General features: G+C 36.8%; 1 non-coding gene across 1 annotated transcript; it reads left to right on the top strand.

The window, feature by feature from the left end:
* Positions 1 to 7,876: 7,876 nt before the first annotated feature.
* Positions 7,877 to 7,983, top strand: LOC121207467 (small nucleolar RNA R71). Its single transcript, XR_005902556.1, has one exon. It is a non-coding gene; the product is annotated as a small nucleolar RNA R71 (small nucleolar RNA).
* Positions 7,984 to 17,243: the final 9,260 nt, after the last annotated feature.

Here is a 17,243-nt window from a genome sequence, read left to right as displayed (position 1 = left end):
TCCGCATGTGTAACATAGTCGTGATGCCTTGTGGGGACATCTGACCTATCAGGGTAAGCGCTGATGACTGAGCCACGGTGTTGAGGAGGCCGAAGTGTCTGTAAAGGCGCGTCACATAGGGGCCGATGGAGATCACTCCCTTCCTATGCCACTCGGTCTAATGGTGAATGGCGAAAGCAATGAAATATGCCAAGTCGGTCATGTGTGCATTCGCCATGAACCATAGATAGTAGGCATCGTGGGTGTTGACGGCGCCGGTGCTCTCTCTCCTCCCAGTCAATGTGTAAGCCAATATGGCATTGAGATAGCGGAGGGAAGGGGGAAGAGCTGAGGCCTTCGAGCGGCTGGGGTCGTAGGTGGAAGAGAGTGGTGCCAAAGCCTTCCAGCACAAGGAATGGAAGATGTGGATATTGCTTGGGAGTGTATTCATATCCTCCTCCTCCATAAACTGATCGGTGTAAAGTCCCAGAGCAATTCCAAACTCTGGGACACTCATCGCACGAACTAGACCGTCTATTCGAAAGTGAATGGTGCCTGGGTCGTCATTGTTCGTCATCACCACCTGTAAATGAAAAGTAGAGCATAGTTCTAGAGTTAGCTCTAAGTAAGTGGGCTCGGTAATAGCGAAGAACCGTTTCCATGGGTCGGTGGATAAGAGGGCACGAATGGCATCAGCAAACTGGACTTGCTCTATGGCAGCCCAGTCGATGCAGCGACCTGTGGTGATGGGTCGTGTGCGGAGTATTTGAAATAGCTCCTCCTATGAAGCTTGTAGGAATTCAAGAAACGGGTGCCGAACTTTGGTTGTAGCTCGTACCGAGGAAGAACCTGGTCCCCTACGTCTCTTTGAGGATGGGACCGCAGCCTTCTTTCCTCTCGATGACGACATAATGTACCTGAAAATATATAAGCATTGATAGAATCCAAGATACATCAATAGTTAAGCAATAGGCCTAAAACTAGTATATGCTATTTAGTGTTTTAAATAAGTCAAATATAGAAAATTCTAAAGCAAATTCTTAATTTTTCTAAAACATATTTGTTGTAGTAACAATATCTATGTAAAGCATGAAAAATACTAATGTAACAACACAAATTGGAAAAACAAGGTTAAGAAAGTGAACCAAGGGCTATTGTAAGGCGGTGCACGGGTGTGTGATGGCGAGCACGGGAGTGTGACGCGGAGAGAAAACCGTGTGGTGGGAAAATGGAGGGTATAGGGAGGGGAAAATGGGGATTAATGCAAGTGGAGTGACTTTGAGGGTGGTTTGAGGATTGGGGAAGTGAGAATCTAGGGAATGGTGGCCGGAATAGGGAGTAGGGGTTGGGGAAAGGTGGATTTCGGCTAGAGTTTTGAAAGGAGGAAGAAGATGAATAGTGATTTGTTTATATAGGGGAGGGGTACAGGCCTAGGGCCACGTCCCTGTGCTATGAGGGTAGCCCGTGTTTTTCAAATTTTTTCAAATGTGGTCGTGCCCGACTACTATCACACGCCCGTGTGTCTTGGGCGTGTGTGGCACACGGCCATGTCGTACGGCTGTGCCTAGCGTTGTTCGCTTCTCCTACGCTCGTGTGTTATGGTACCACGCCCGTGTATTGTTGTACACGACTGAATGGCACGGACGTGTCGCAAGCCCGTGTCAAAGAAACAGAATCAAGCCTTGTCCCTAGCACGCCCTTGGTTTTCTATCCCACGCCCGTGTTCCTCCTATCAAGTTCACCCACGGCCATGTCGCACGGCCGTGGGGATTTATCGCACCCGTATTTTAGGGAAATCATGTCCTGCTTCAACACGGTCGTCTCGCACGGCCGTGTCTCTTCCCCTATTTGGCCACGGCTTCAGGCACGCCCGTGTGTGCTGAAAAACTTTGCAATTCAAAGATAAAGTTAATGATTTGAAGTGTTAGAAATTAATTAAAAATAAAGAAATCAAAATATGTTAGTGCTCGAGTTGCCTCCTGAGAAGTGTTTATTTATAGTCTAAGCTCGACTTACCTCTCTGTTGATTTATCATGGTGGTTTGAGGAGTTCATACTCCTCGTTCCTGCTGTCAATCCTAAAATAAGGTTTTAATCGGGTGTTGTTTACCTTAAAAGTGCCAAACTTGGGATGACTCACCTCCACCGTACCAAATGGAAAAATATTGAGTACCGTAAGAGGGATTTCCTCATTCGGTGTGGTAGTGACAATGTGAGGATCAACGGAATCTAGTAAGACTTTATCGCTGATCTTAAGTTGATTAGGAGAGGTATCGGGCCTGTTTTTGCGTAGTTTTGGTTTATCATGTTTTCTCGATTTGTGTTCTCGCCATTCTTCTAGCTCCTTTATCCGTAGCCTTCGTTCTTCATGGGCATCTTTGTTCTTTTCAGGATAGTAGCACACTGTCTCTATTGTCTTGGTTTGAGGAAGTTCCTACAAGGACGATTGAATGTTAGTTTTATCATCGACAGGTTCTATAGCATTATCTTGAGTCTTAGGGGTTTTGACTGAGTCGTGTGCTTGAAGTGTTACTGCATCGTCACCTGTACAAAATGTTAGCTCCCCTGTGCCTACATTAATAATGGTTCTAGCAGTTGCTAAAAAGGGTCGTCCTAAAATTAAAGGTACCTCGTTATCCTCATCCATATCTAAGATGACAAAGTCTACTGGGTAAATAAATTTATCAATTTTAACGAGAACATCTTCGATAATACCCTTAGGAAATCTAACTGTTTTGTCAGCCAATTGTATGCCCATCCTAGTCTGTTTGGGTTTACTGAGACCTAGTCGTTTAAACATTTTATACGGCATAACATTTATACTTTGTGACACCCCTAATTTGACCCTAGTAGGAAAGCGGTTTCGGGACCGCTAAACCAAGTCACCAAATTGTTTGAATATGATATTTATTGTCTAAAATAAATGTGTGAAAATTTTAAGCTTCTATTTAGTAAGTTGCATGTGAATTTAGTCAATAGGACTTACGTGTGACATTTTTGAAATGTGATAGATCAAAACATAAGGACCTATTAGTGCATGTTGAAAAAGGGGGGACTTGCATGTCAATTTTCTCCCCCATCTAGTAGTGGCCGGCCATGACATTAGGATGGACAAAGGGTGATGGACAAAACATGTCATAGACATGTTGTGTTGGTGCATCATGGGAGGAAACAATAAAATAATGAGCATGGTAATTAAATAATGAAAGGGAGGAGTGATGAAAAAAAAATGGTCTCATCCATGCCCCCCCTTTTGCCTTGAATGGAAGAAAGAAAACAAAGAAAAAATCCTTGAACATCTTAGATCGAAATTCAAAAGGAAAGAAAGGAGATTGCTAGATTAAGGTATGTACAATGCTACTCTTGGAAATTCATGCATAAATTGAATGGTTAGTTTGAATTCTACCTATTTCATGGTTCAAATTTTTGTTATTTTGGAAGATTTAAATTCGGCCAAAGAGCTTGAAATTCTTAGTAGTTGTTTTGATGTCATTAGCATGGAAATTTATGTTGGATGTGTTGAATTTGCTAGTTGTTTTGGCTTGGAAGTTAAGGTTTAGTGTTTGATTATGTGATTGCCCATATGTGTGATAGCCGAACATAGACTTTGTTTAAAGTCTTGGTCAAAGGCCGGTTAAGTGTTTTGGAAATGATTAAGCTAGGTGTTTGATCTTTTTGGTTCGGCATAGTACATAAAATGTTGCTAGATGGAGAAAAAAATTCGGCCAACAAGAGGTGTGCTAAGGCCGAATATAATTTTGTATATTAATGAGTAATGCATGTGTTGAATTGATGGAATGGAGAGGATGTTTTAATAGTGCATATATGTGTATTAGCCAAGTTTTGAACTTGAAACAAAATGGTATTTGGTCAATACAAATGACCATACTTGTAGAATGTATTAAGTATGCAATCGGCCTCAACATAGACATGCATGTTCGGCCACACGAATGAATGCATAGATTGATGTTCTACATTCGGCTATAGGTAAGCATAATGATGATCCTATCTTGACTTAGACAATCGGCTCAAGGAGAATTTGTTAAGTGCTTAGTTAATTGATATTAGGTTAATGATGTGTGTATTTGGTCCTAAAGGTGCACATGAGGAAATGTTTGATTAATTGTACTAAATTGCTTAATGTGATTAAAAATGCATATGACCATTTTGTATTTGAGCTAAAGGTGGCCATATGACCTATCAAATTCATTGTCATTTTCGGCCATAAGCTAGCATAATGAGACTTTAATAAGTTAAATTTGTTTGAATTAGCTCAGGAGCTTAGAGGACCAAAGTTGGATAAAGGAAAGGAAAAAGTGATCGAATAGCCGCCGAAATCGTTCAACAACATCCGAGGTAAGTTTTAAGTGATTAAACGTTGAGTAAATTCAATTATAATAGGACATGATGAGTTGATTTAATAAGATATGATGTGGCCATGATATGTTCTAAGCTCAAATGGTAAGTTCTTAAGTGTTTGAGCTTGGGAATTTAAGGGTAATTTGAAATAGTCTGCTTAGGACAGCAGCAGTAACGTGACTTTAGAAAATCACCATAAATTTATGGATTTGAATTAGAGGCTGAATGAGACATGAAATTAAAGCTTAATGAGTCTAGTTTCTTATAAAAGAAACCGTGTAAGCAAAGGAATTTTCGATAATGAGATACTTAAAGTTGTGTGAGACAGCGCAGAATGACACTGTAATCCTCTGTTCTGTTTTTAGAAAATCATTATAAATTGTAAAAAAATGGTTATAAGATAAAATTTATATGCTTAGACTCCTTAATGAGTCTAGTTTCAAATGAAATCAAATACAACACATTTTGAATTCTGTAAAATGAGAAATTTGATTCGTAGTGAAGAGTGGTCAGATTAGTCAAACAGTGAAACAGGGGAAACTTTAAGAAAAATCTGGTATTGATTGGCCAAACCTAAAATTCTGGAAATTTTATGGATGGAAGATATACGAGTCTATATTCAGAAAAAATTAACGGAAAGTGATTTAGAGTTTTGTAGCTCCAGTTATAAATAATTTAGTGACTATTGCTCAGGAAAAACAGCTTGTGCTGAATTTGAGATTGTGTTGTAAACCTTGATAAACTTGTTTTAGTTGCTCATAAGCTATTGATTAAACCCATACGTGAATTCTAAATTGTGATATTGGAAAATGATAGATGTAGATTCAGCCAAGACAGTGTGTATACGTGAAAGTATATGTGATAAGGCCTAATGGCCGATGTGATGAATGTGAGAGTGTATATATGTGATAAGGCCTAATGGCCGATGTGATGAATGTGAAAGTGTATATATGTGATAAGGCCTAATGGCCGATGTGATGAATGTGAAAGTGTGTATATATGTGATAAGGCCTAATGGCAGATGTGATGAATGTGAAAGTGTATATATGTGATAAGGCCTAATGGCCGATGTGATGAATGTGAAAGTGTGTATATATGTGATAAGGCCTAATGGCCGATGTGATGAATGTGAAAGTGTATATATGTGATAAGGCCTAATGGCCGATGTGATGAATGTGAAAGTGTGTATATATGTGATAAGGCCTAATGGCCGATGTGATGAATGTGAAAGTGTGTATATATGTGATAAGGCCTAATGGCCGATGTGATGAATGTGAAAGTGTATATATGTGATAAGGCCTAATGGCCGATGTGATGAATGTGAAAGTGTATATATGTGACAGGGCCGAGTGGCCAACGTGATGGATGTGAAAGTGTATAAATGTGATAAGTCCCGAAGGGCATTTGTGTCAGTACTATATCCGGGTTAAAACCCCGCAGGCTTTATGCGAGAATATTATCACTGATTAATGTCCGTAAGCTTCGTGCTCGTACTATATCCGAGCTCTAAAGACCCGATGACTACGTGTGGGGATTTTGTCCGGGTAAGACCCGATAACTTCGTGTGGAGATTATGTCAGGTAAGACTTCGTAATAAGAATTGCTTATAAATATATTCAATGCGAAAGGTTAAACAGGTATGTACTCTAAGTTTATATGTGAGCTTGATTTGCACTAAATCATAAGGTAGTTATGTGATGCATACGAGAGCAATCTATGAGACTATTCCTATGATTATGTGACATCGGATCAGTGTGAGAGGTTATGTGAAATCATACGATATATCTATGTCACATGAGCTCACTTTTATGTGAAAGTTTATCAGCCTATTGTATATGATGAGATGTGCATATTCGGTAAAGGGATGGTATGCCCGAAGGAAGAGTGAAATAAAAATACGAACAACTATGTTATAATTTGATTGTTATCTGTTGACACTGCTTAAAACTTACTAAGCATTGTAATGCTTACTCCGTTTACTCTGTTTCCTCTGTTTTATAGATCTCATTGCGAAGCTACAGGCTCGGGGATCATCAGCAACTAGTCACACTATCACTATCCATTGTTTGGTACTGCTACGTTTTGGATTATCTTATGGCATGTATAGAATAGACTAGTGGCGGAAGAATATTTTTGGTTAATGTATATAAGCCATGCGAAAATGGCATCTTTCGAATGTTTACTTAGTGAAGTTTAAATTTTACCTCTGGTTGTGCTTAGTACTTATTTAAACGAACGATCTTTATTTCAAGAAAAAGTTCAAAATTTTACTGTTCTGACATGAGTTACAAGTCCGGTAATGCCCCTTACCTATTCTGGCGACGGTTACGGGATAGGGGTGTTACATACTTGCCCCTAGATCAACTAAAGCATTATTCACAGATAAACTACCAATTAAACAAGGAATTGTAAAACTCCCTGGATCTTTCAATTTGTTAGGTAGCTTATTCTTCAGAATAGCTGAGCAGACTGCATTGAGTTCCACATGCGATGTAGCGTCTAATTTTCTTTTATTAACCAGAAGTTCCTTTAAGAATTTTGCTGAGTTAGGCATCTGCGAAAGAACTTCAATAAAAGGGTAAGTTAATATGTAATTTTTTTTAAGAGTTTGACAAACTTACTGAATTGTTCTTTTGTTCTGTCTTTCATCATCGCTTTAGGATATGGCACACGAAGTTCATGATTCGTACTTACCTGTTTGGGATCATTATCGTTTACCTCTTCTCGTCCTTTGTTCATTGCGTTGTTTTGTTGTATTTCTGGCTCAGGTGCAATGAATCCTTCCTTATCTTGGGCACTAATTGCATTTAGGTGTTCCCTCGGATTAGGTTTCGTATTACTTGGTAAGCTACGTTGTGGTCGCTCAGAGATTAGTTTGGATAGCTGGCCTATCTGAGTTTCGAGTCCTTGGATCGGTGCTTGTTGATTCTTAAGTGCTGTCTCGGTATTATTGAAACGGGTTTCTGACACCGAGATGAATTTAGAGAGCATCTCTTCAAGGTTCGACTTATTCTTTTGTTGATAAGGTGGCTGTTGAAAACCCTAAAGATTTTGTGGCTTTTGATTCCCTTAACCTCCCCAGGAAAAATTTGGGTGGTTCCTCCAACCTGTATTATAGGTATTACTGTATGGATTATTTTGAGGTCTAAAGTTATTGTTACCCATATAGTTGACTTGTTTCTCTTCGGTTGTGGGATTGAAATATTGATATTCTGTATGCACACCGCCTCCGCTTGAGTCACACCTCATTACTGGATGTACCTGCATAGAACCAAGAAAACTATCAATCTTTTTTATTGAGAAGTTCTACCTCATTAGAGAGCATAGTGACTGAATCGATGTTATAAATGCCAGCTATTTTTGTTGGCTTAGTCCTCATGACTTACCACTGATAGTTGTTCAGTGACATCTCCTCTATGAATTCGTAGGCATCTTCTGGTGTTTTATTGTTGATAGTTCCGCCAATAGCAGCGTCAATCATTTGTCTTGTTGAGGGATTCACACCATTGTAGAACGTTTGAACTTGCAGCCATAGAGGTAACCCATGATAAGGGCACCTTCTCAATAGATCCTTGTATCTCTCCCATGCATCATAAAGTGTTTCTAAGTCCATCTGCACAAAAAAAGAGATATCATTGCGTAATTTAGCCGTTTTAACCGGCAGAAAATATTTTAGTGAAAATTTCTCGGTCATTTGCTCCCAAGTAGTGATAGACCCTCGTGGTAACGAGTTTAACCACTGTTTAGCTTTGTTTCTCGGTGAGAAGGGAAATAACCGAAGACGAATGGCAACATCAGAAATGCCATTTATTTTGAATGTATCGTAAAATTCCAGGAAATTTGCTAAGTGAGTGTTGGGATCTTCATCCTGCAAACCATCAAACTGAACAAACTATTGTATCATCTGAATAGTGTTAGGTTTTAATTCAAAATTATTCGCAGCAATAGTAGGTCTAACTATACTTGATTCAGTTGCTGTTAAAGAGGGTTTAGCATAGTCATACATAGTACGTGGAGCCAGATTTTGATTAGCTGCAATTGCAGGAGGCAACTGATTGTCTTGGTTTTTAGCCATCTCGTCGGTTGGAGGTTGAGTGTTGTCTTCTTGTTCATTTTCTATGTATCGTAAACTATGCCTTATTTCTCTTTGATTTCTACGAACTGTTCGATCGATTTCTTCATCAAAAAGTAAGGGTCCTGACGGGTTTCTTCTAGTCATAAACTATAAAAACCTGCCAAGAGAAAGAAAAAGTAAATTAATAAATAGTAAAATTAAATTAAATTAAATTAAATTTCAAGAAAAATAAATGGCTAAAGTAATAAAAATTTAGTGTTCCTAATATTTCAGATCTTCGGCAACGGCGCCAAAAACTTGACCGTAATGATTCGTAACAAGTAATAGATTTTTATAATGAAGATCAAACCTAGATTAACTATTATCACGAAGAAAAGGCAAGCGCACCTATCGAACAATAGTATAGTAATGGCAAGACCGGGATGTCGTACCCAAGGGAACCAAAAGTACTAATAATAACTATCTTTTTATTATCTAGCCTGAGAATAAAAGGGTTTGTTTATTAAACTAATTATCTAAACTAATTAACTAATTTAATCAAAGCAAAGAGAAAGTTTGGAAAAAGACTTGAAGAAAAGCAATTGATAAAGATGACACCAAGGAGGAATCCACCTAGATTTCACTTGTTATCTGACTCTGAACCGGACGATTTATTCATTTGACTTGATCCGTGAGACTCCCTAACCTATGTTATTATCCCTATTCAAGACTAATAACGTCTAACCCCTAGATTGAATAACCGAGACTTTTCTCTATTTAACACTCTAGGGTTGCATTAACTCGATCTATGGACTCCCATATTAGGTTTCACCCTAATCCGGCAAAATCTAGTAACACTATTTGTAACACCCCTATCCCGTGACCGTCGCCGGAATAGGTAAGGGGCATTACTGGGCTTGTAACTCATGTCAGAACCGTAAAATTTTGAACTTTTTCTTGAAATAAAGGTCATTCATTTAGATAAGTACTAAGCACGGCCAGGGATAAAATTTAAACTTCTCTAAGTAAACATTCAAAAGATGCCATTTTCACATGGCTTATATACATTAACCAAAATATTCTTCCGCCACTAGTCTATTTTATACATGCCATAAGATAATCCAAAACATAGCAGTACCAAACAGTGGATAGTGATAGTGTGACTAGTTGCTGACGATCCCCGAGCCTGTAGCTTTGCAATGAGATCTATAAAACAGAGGAAACAGAGTAAACGGAGTAAGCATTACAATGCTTAGTAAGTTTTAAGCAGTGTCAACAGATAACAATCAAATTATAACATAGTTGTTCGTATTTTTATTTCACTCTTCCTTCGGGCATACCATCCCTTTACCGAATATGCACATCTCATCATATACAATAGGCAGATAAACTTTCACATAAAAGTGAGCTCATGTGACATAGATATATCGTATGATTTCACATAACCTCTCACACTGATCCGATGTCACATAATCATAGGAATAGTCTCATAGATTGCTCTCGTATGCATTACATAACTACCTTATGATTTAGTGCAAATCAAGCTCACATATAAACTTGGAGTACATACCTGTTTAACCTTTCGCATTGAATATATTTATAAGCAATTCTTATTACGAAGTCTTACCAGGAAAAAATCCCCACACGTAGTCATCGGGTCTTTAGAGCTCGGATATAGTACGAGCACGAAGCTTACGGACATTAATCAGTGATAATATTCTCGCATAAAGCCTGCGGGGTTTTAACCCGGATATAGTACTGACACAAATGCCCTTCGGGACTTATCACATTTATACACTTTCACATCCATCACGTTGGCCACTCGGCCCTGTCACATATATACACTTTCACATTCATCACATCGGCCATTAGGCCTTATCACATATATACACTTTCACATTCATCACATCGGCCATTAGGCCTTATCACATATATATACACTTTCACATTCATCACATCGGCCATTAGGCCTTATCACATATATACACTTTCACATTCATCACATCGACCATTAGGCCTTATCACATATATATACACTTTCACATTCATCACATCGGCCATTAGGCCTTATCACATATATACACTTTCACATTCATCACATCGGCCATTAGGCCTTATCACATATATATACACTTTCACATTCATCACATCGGCCATTAGGCCTTATCACATATATATACACTTTCACATTCATCACATCGGCTATTAGGCTTTATCACATATATACACTTTCACATTCATCACATCGGCCATTAGGCCTTATCACATATATATACACTTTCACATTCATCACATCGGCCATTAGGCCTTATCACATATATATACACTTTCACATTCATCACATCGGCCATTAGGCCTTATCACATATATATACACTTTCACATTCATCACATCGGCTATTAGGCCTTATCACATATATATACACTTTCACATTCATCACATCAGTCATTACGCCATACTATCATTTCATATTCGAATACTCATAAACTTACAATATCACGATTTAGAATTCAAGTATGGGTTTAATCAATAGCTTATGAGCAACTAAAACAAGTTTATCAAGGTTCACAACATAATCTCAAATTCAGCACAAGCTGTTTTTCCTGAGCAATAGTCACTAAATTATTTATAACTGGAGCTACAAAACTCCAAATCACTTTCCATTAATTTTTCCTGAATATAGACTCGTATATATTCCATCCATAAAATTTCCAGAATTTTAGGTTTGGCCAATCAATACCAGATTTTTCTTAAATTTTCCCCTGTTTCACTATTTGACTAATCTGACCACTCTTCACTACGAATCAAATTTCTCATTTTACAGAATTCAAAATATGTTGTATTTGATTTCATTTGAAACTAGACTCATTAAGGAGTCTAATCATATAAATTTTATCTTATAACCATTTTTTTACAATTTATAATGATTTTCTAAAAACAGAATAGGGGATTTCGGAGTCATTCTGACACCGTCTCACACAACTTTAAATATCTCATTATCGGAAATTCCTTTGCTTACACGGTTTCTTTTATAAGAAACTAGACTCATTAAGCTTTAATTAAATATTTTATTCAGCCTTTAACTCAACTCCCACAATTTATGGTAATTTTTCCAAAACGCTACTGCTGCTGTCCCTTGCAGATTTATACAATTTACTCTGTAAAGTTCTCATTCACATATTTAAAACATAATATCATATATGCCGTTTTCCATATCATTCTTCATTATAACTAAACTTATATGCTAGAAACTTACCTTAAAAGTTGTCGACGACTATAATTCTACGGCTATTCGCTTAGTTTTGTCGTCCCTTTTTCCGACTTTTGTCCTTGATGCTCTTGAGCTAATGATTAACAAATTTACAAATTAAAAAAAATTCTACCATGACGATTATAGCCGAATAACATAGACTAAGAAATTAATGTACATATAAAACGTATACATATATAATTAGCTCAACCTTCAATAATTCAATTTGCTAATTAAAACATAGAAATTTATAACCAATTCAAAATTCCTTAACAATGGCTGAATATCAAAAGGGCTATCAAAGGACATCATCAACTAACTAACAAGCATCAATTGTAATTCAAAACTTAGGTTCACATTTGGCCCAAGCAAACTTCATTTCAATTATGCCACTCTTAAACTTATCCATAATACCCTAAGTTCATTTAGTAGCTAGGCAACAATTATACAAAAACAACAAGCATTTAACAACAATGTACTTAAGCAATTCCTTAAGCATACATTCGGCAATATACATATATATTAATGACTAAAACACTTAGGCCAATTCTAAATCATCCACAAATCTTCATGCTTACATGCCATAACCGTATGGTTCTTATCACACTTGGACCACAAAATGCATAAATTTCACAAATTCTAATTAATATCATAGCCTCAATTTCGGCTAACACTCATTTAAATACTTACAATTTAGCACTAATTTAGCATTTCAACATAGCCGATTGTCATTAAGCAATTTAGCCACAAACATTTAATTTTACCAAGCTCAACTCATCTATAATCAACCCTCAATACCCTAAAGCATCAAAAACGACATCAAAGAAATACAAACATCCATGACCGAATGTCATCTTCATAACTTTACAAAAACATTTGCCATGAGCTAGCTTCTATACTTGATGGCCACTCCAAATATACAAAGATTTTCAATGATAGAGCATTAACATACCTTAATCCACTTAAAGGTGACCAAATGCCTTAACTTCAATTTCTTCTTTTCTTTCTTTAGGTACGGCAATGGAGGAAGAAAAAGATGAACCAACTTTGTTTTTATCTCCCATTTCTTTTAATATAAGTTCATATTTCATATTATTTATTCATTTAACATTTAATTTATTAATATAAAAGGCATATATTTTGTATCCCATGCTCCTTATTTTATCATACTTCCCATGAAACACTAACTTAACATGTTTATGACATGTTCTTGCCCATCACACTTGGTCTACCATACTTGTCATGGCCGGCCACTACTAATTAGGGGGAAATTGACATGCAAGTCCCCCCTTTTTATTTCATGCACTAATAGATCTTTATGCTTTGACCTATCACATTTCAAAATTTTCTCACATAAGTCCTATTTGATAAAATTCACTTACTATTAACAAAATTCAAACATGAAATTTTCACACATGCATATGTACATATAATGAGCATCAACTATGACGGTTAATTATCTTTATGACTCAGTTTAGTGGTCCCGGAACCATTTTTCGACTAGGGTCACTTTAGGGGTGTCACAACTCTTCCCCACTTAAGAAATTTTCGTCCCCGAAAATTTCTACCGATGCATAGTTTAGGATAACGTCCTCTTATTGAATTATATCCACAAAGACATTAGCTCATTGATAGCAATTGTAATTCATTATTGATTTCGCATCGAACTATAAAATCATTTTCTTATCTTAAAACAAATACATAAACATTTCTACAAGTATGCACATATATCTCATTTTCTTGATTTCATAAGTAATAATCACTTAATTTAATTCACAAATGCATTTCAAACACATATTAAGCACATATTAATATGTATAATTCACATCATCAACCCACATATTTGTAACCCACATTTTCATTCATGTATAAGCTGTAACCTGACCGAAAGTACACATATACTCAAACATCCCAATAAATATCCTTTATCACTCCATCATATCTCACTATTCAACTTAACCTATTTCCAACAGAAAATCAACTTCCACATACCTGAACATTGAGTTCATTTAGCACATTCAATCACCGTTAACGATACCCGTATACAATCGATTTGGCATCAAGCCTCATATTGTATACCGGCATGGGATTTATTTTAGCACATAACCCATATATCCAAAATTATCAGCATTCATCACAAATTCTTACAGACTTTCAAATGTCGAACTTAATCGAAATAATTTCTTGAATATGATTAACAACAAAAAAATAGGGGTCATTTAGCAATAGCACATATGACTTCATATACCAAGCATTCCATAGACTAAATTCGCAACACATTTATAACATGAATTCATTTCTTAACAACATATCCACCATCTTTTTACTTTCATCTGATTTTCTCATACCTTCCGTACATACCTGTATCACTTATTCTGATCTTACTTAATTTATCATCTTAAATATACCTGTTGAATCATTCGAAATCATTACGGATACTCATTAAGCACATATAGCTCTTACAATGCCATATCCTAGATATGGTCTTACATATTCTCACATATCGAGCCGATGCCATGTCCCAGACATGGTCTTACACACTATCTCAAATCAATACCTTCGTCCCAGACGAGGTCTTACATGAATTCCACTTCACACACTTAGTGCCCACTGACCGATCTCGCACTCATAGTGCTCGGTTAAAGGAATTCACACACACACAGTGCCTCTAATCATTCACACACATAGTGCTCTTATTCATTCGTTATTACACATTGAAATGACTTAACCAAGTCTATAAACATCATGTATGTACACTTTTAAACATATCATCTCATTTAAATTTGAATTCGTATAGTAATGAACACTTAAACTTTGCTCAAATTACCGGCACGAAGCCTACTAGGCACGAAGGCCCGAATACACGTCACCAGCATGATTGCTCTTCGGGACCTAGCCCGGATATAACACCATCACAAATGCTCTTCGGGGTTTAGCACGGATATATCACTAGCACGAATGCTCTTCGGAACTTAGTCCGGATACATCACTAGCACGAATGCTCTTCGAGACTTAGCCCGGATACATCACTAGCACGAATGCTCTTTGGGACTTAGCGCGGATACATCACTAGCATGAATGCTCTTCGGAACTTAGTCCAGATACATCACTAGCACGAATGCTCTTCGAGATTTAGCCCGGACATTTCACTCTCAATTCTCATGTACATATACACATATAGCAATACACATTAGTATATCATTTACATTACTTGAATACAAACACAACATGCTTATCGACCATTCAACTTCCAGTTCCATAGCCACATACAAAAATCACATTTATAGTCATAACACTCTTTCAAAATTGCATCACTTATACCCTTATAATTCAATCCAAATCGAAATTCAAATACGAGTACATGATACGTACCTGATCAACTTAATAATTTAGGCATATCTAAGTGAAGTTATATCGCAAATTCTCATAGTCAGAAGCTTGCTACAGCTCGATCGGGATCAAGATTCATTGCAATACAGCAAACACATTTTAATAGCCAAAAATCATCACACTATCATTTTATCACTTTATGGAATGTATAAATAGACTCACGCGTGCTACGTTAGTCCTAGAATCGACTAAACCGTAGCTCTGATACCAATAAATTGTAACACCCCTATCCCGTGACCGTCGCCGGAATAGGTAAGGGGCATTACCGGGCTTGTAACTCATGTCAGAACCGTAAAATTTTGAACTTTTTCTTGAAATAAAGGTCATTCATTTAGATAAGTACTAAGCACGGCCAGGGATAAAATTTAAACTTCTCTAAGTAAACATTCAAAAGATGCCATTTTCGCATGGCTTATATACATTAACCAAAATATTCTTCCGCCACTAGTCTATTTTATACATGCCATAAGATAATCCAAAACATAGCAGTACCAAACAGTGGATAGTGATAGTGTGACTAGTTGCTGACGATCCCCGAGCCTGTAGCTTCGCAATGAGATCTATAAAACAGAGGAAACAGAGTAAACGGAGTAAGCATTACAATGCTTAGTAAGTTTTAAGCAGTGTCAACAGATAACAATCAAATTATAACATAGTTGTTCGTATTTTTATTTCACTCTTCCTTCGGGCATACCATCCCTTTACCGAATATGCACATCTCATCATATACAATAGGCAGATAAACTTTCACATAAAAGTGAGCTCATGTGACATAGATATATCGTATGATTTCACATAACCTCTCACACTGATCCGATGTCACATAATCATAGGAATAGTCTCATAGATTGCTCTCGTATGCATCACATAACTACCTTATGATTTAGTGCAAATCAAGCTCACATATAAACTTGGAATACATACCTGTTTAACCTTTTGCATTGAATATATTTATAAGCAATTCTTATTACGAAGTCTTACCCGGAAAAAATCCCCACACGTAGTCATCGGGTCTTTAGAGCTCGGATATAGTACGAGCACGAAGCTTACGGACATTAATCAGTGATAATATTCTCGCATAAAGCCTGCGGGGTTTTAACCCGGATATAGTACTGACACAAATGCCCTTCGGGACTTATCACATTTATACACTTTCACATCCATCACGTTGGCCACTCGGCCCTGTCACATATATACACTTTCACATTCATCACATCGGCCATTAGGCCTTATCACATATATACACTTTCACATTCATCACATCGGCCATTAGGCCTTATCACATATATATACACTTTCACATTCATCACATCGGCCATTAGGCCTTATCACATATATACACTTTCACATTCATCACATCGGCCATTAGGCCTTATCACATATATACACTTTCACATTCATCACATCGGCCATTAGGCCTTATCACATATATATACACTTTCACATTCATCACATCGGCCATTAGGCCTTATCACATATATACACTTTCACATTCATCACATCGGCCATTAGGCCTTATCACATATATATACACTTTCACATTCATCACATCGGCCATTAGGCCTTATCACATATATATACACTTTCACATTCATCACATCGGCTATTAGGCTTTATCACATATATACACTTTCAAATTCATCACATCGGCCATTAGGCCTTATCACATATATATACACTTTCACATTCATCACATCGGCTATTAGGCCTTATCACATATATATACACTTTCACATTCATCACATCAGCCATTACGCCATACTATCATTTCATATTCGAATACTCATAAACTTACAATATCACGATTTAGAATTCAAGTATGGGTTTAATCCATAGCTTTTGAGTAACTAAAACAAGTTTATCAAGGTTCACAACATAATCTCAAATTCAGCACAAGCTGTTTTTCCTGAGCAATAGTCACTAAATTATTTATAACTGGAGCTACAAAACTTCAAATCACTTTCCGTTAATTTTTCCTGAATATAGACTCGTATATATTCCATCCATAAAATTTCCAGAATTTTAGGTTTAGCCAATCAATACCAGATTTTTCTTAAATTTTCCCCTGTTTCACTGTTTGACTAATCTGACCACTCTTCACTACGAATCAAATTTCTCATTTTACAGAATTAAAAATATGTTTTATTTGATTTCATTTGAAACTAGACTTATTAAGGAGTCTAAGCATATAAATTTTATCTTATAACCATTT

Source organism: Gossypium hirsutum, chromosome A09, assembly GCF_007990345.1.
Source record: "Gossypium hirsutum isolate 1008001.06 chromosome A09, Gossypium_hirsutum_v2.1, whole genome shotgun sequence".
NCBI classification, from domain to species: Eukaryota; Viridiplantae; Streptophyta; class Magnoliopsida; order Malvales; family Malvaceae; genus Gossypium; species Gossypium hirsutum.
Note: the sequence above shows the minus strand (reverse complement) of the source record. Positions and strands in the feature narration are given on the sequence as shown.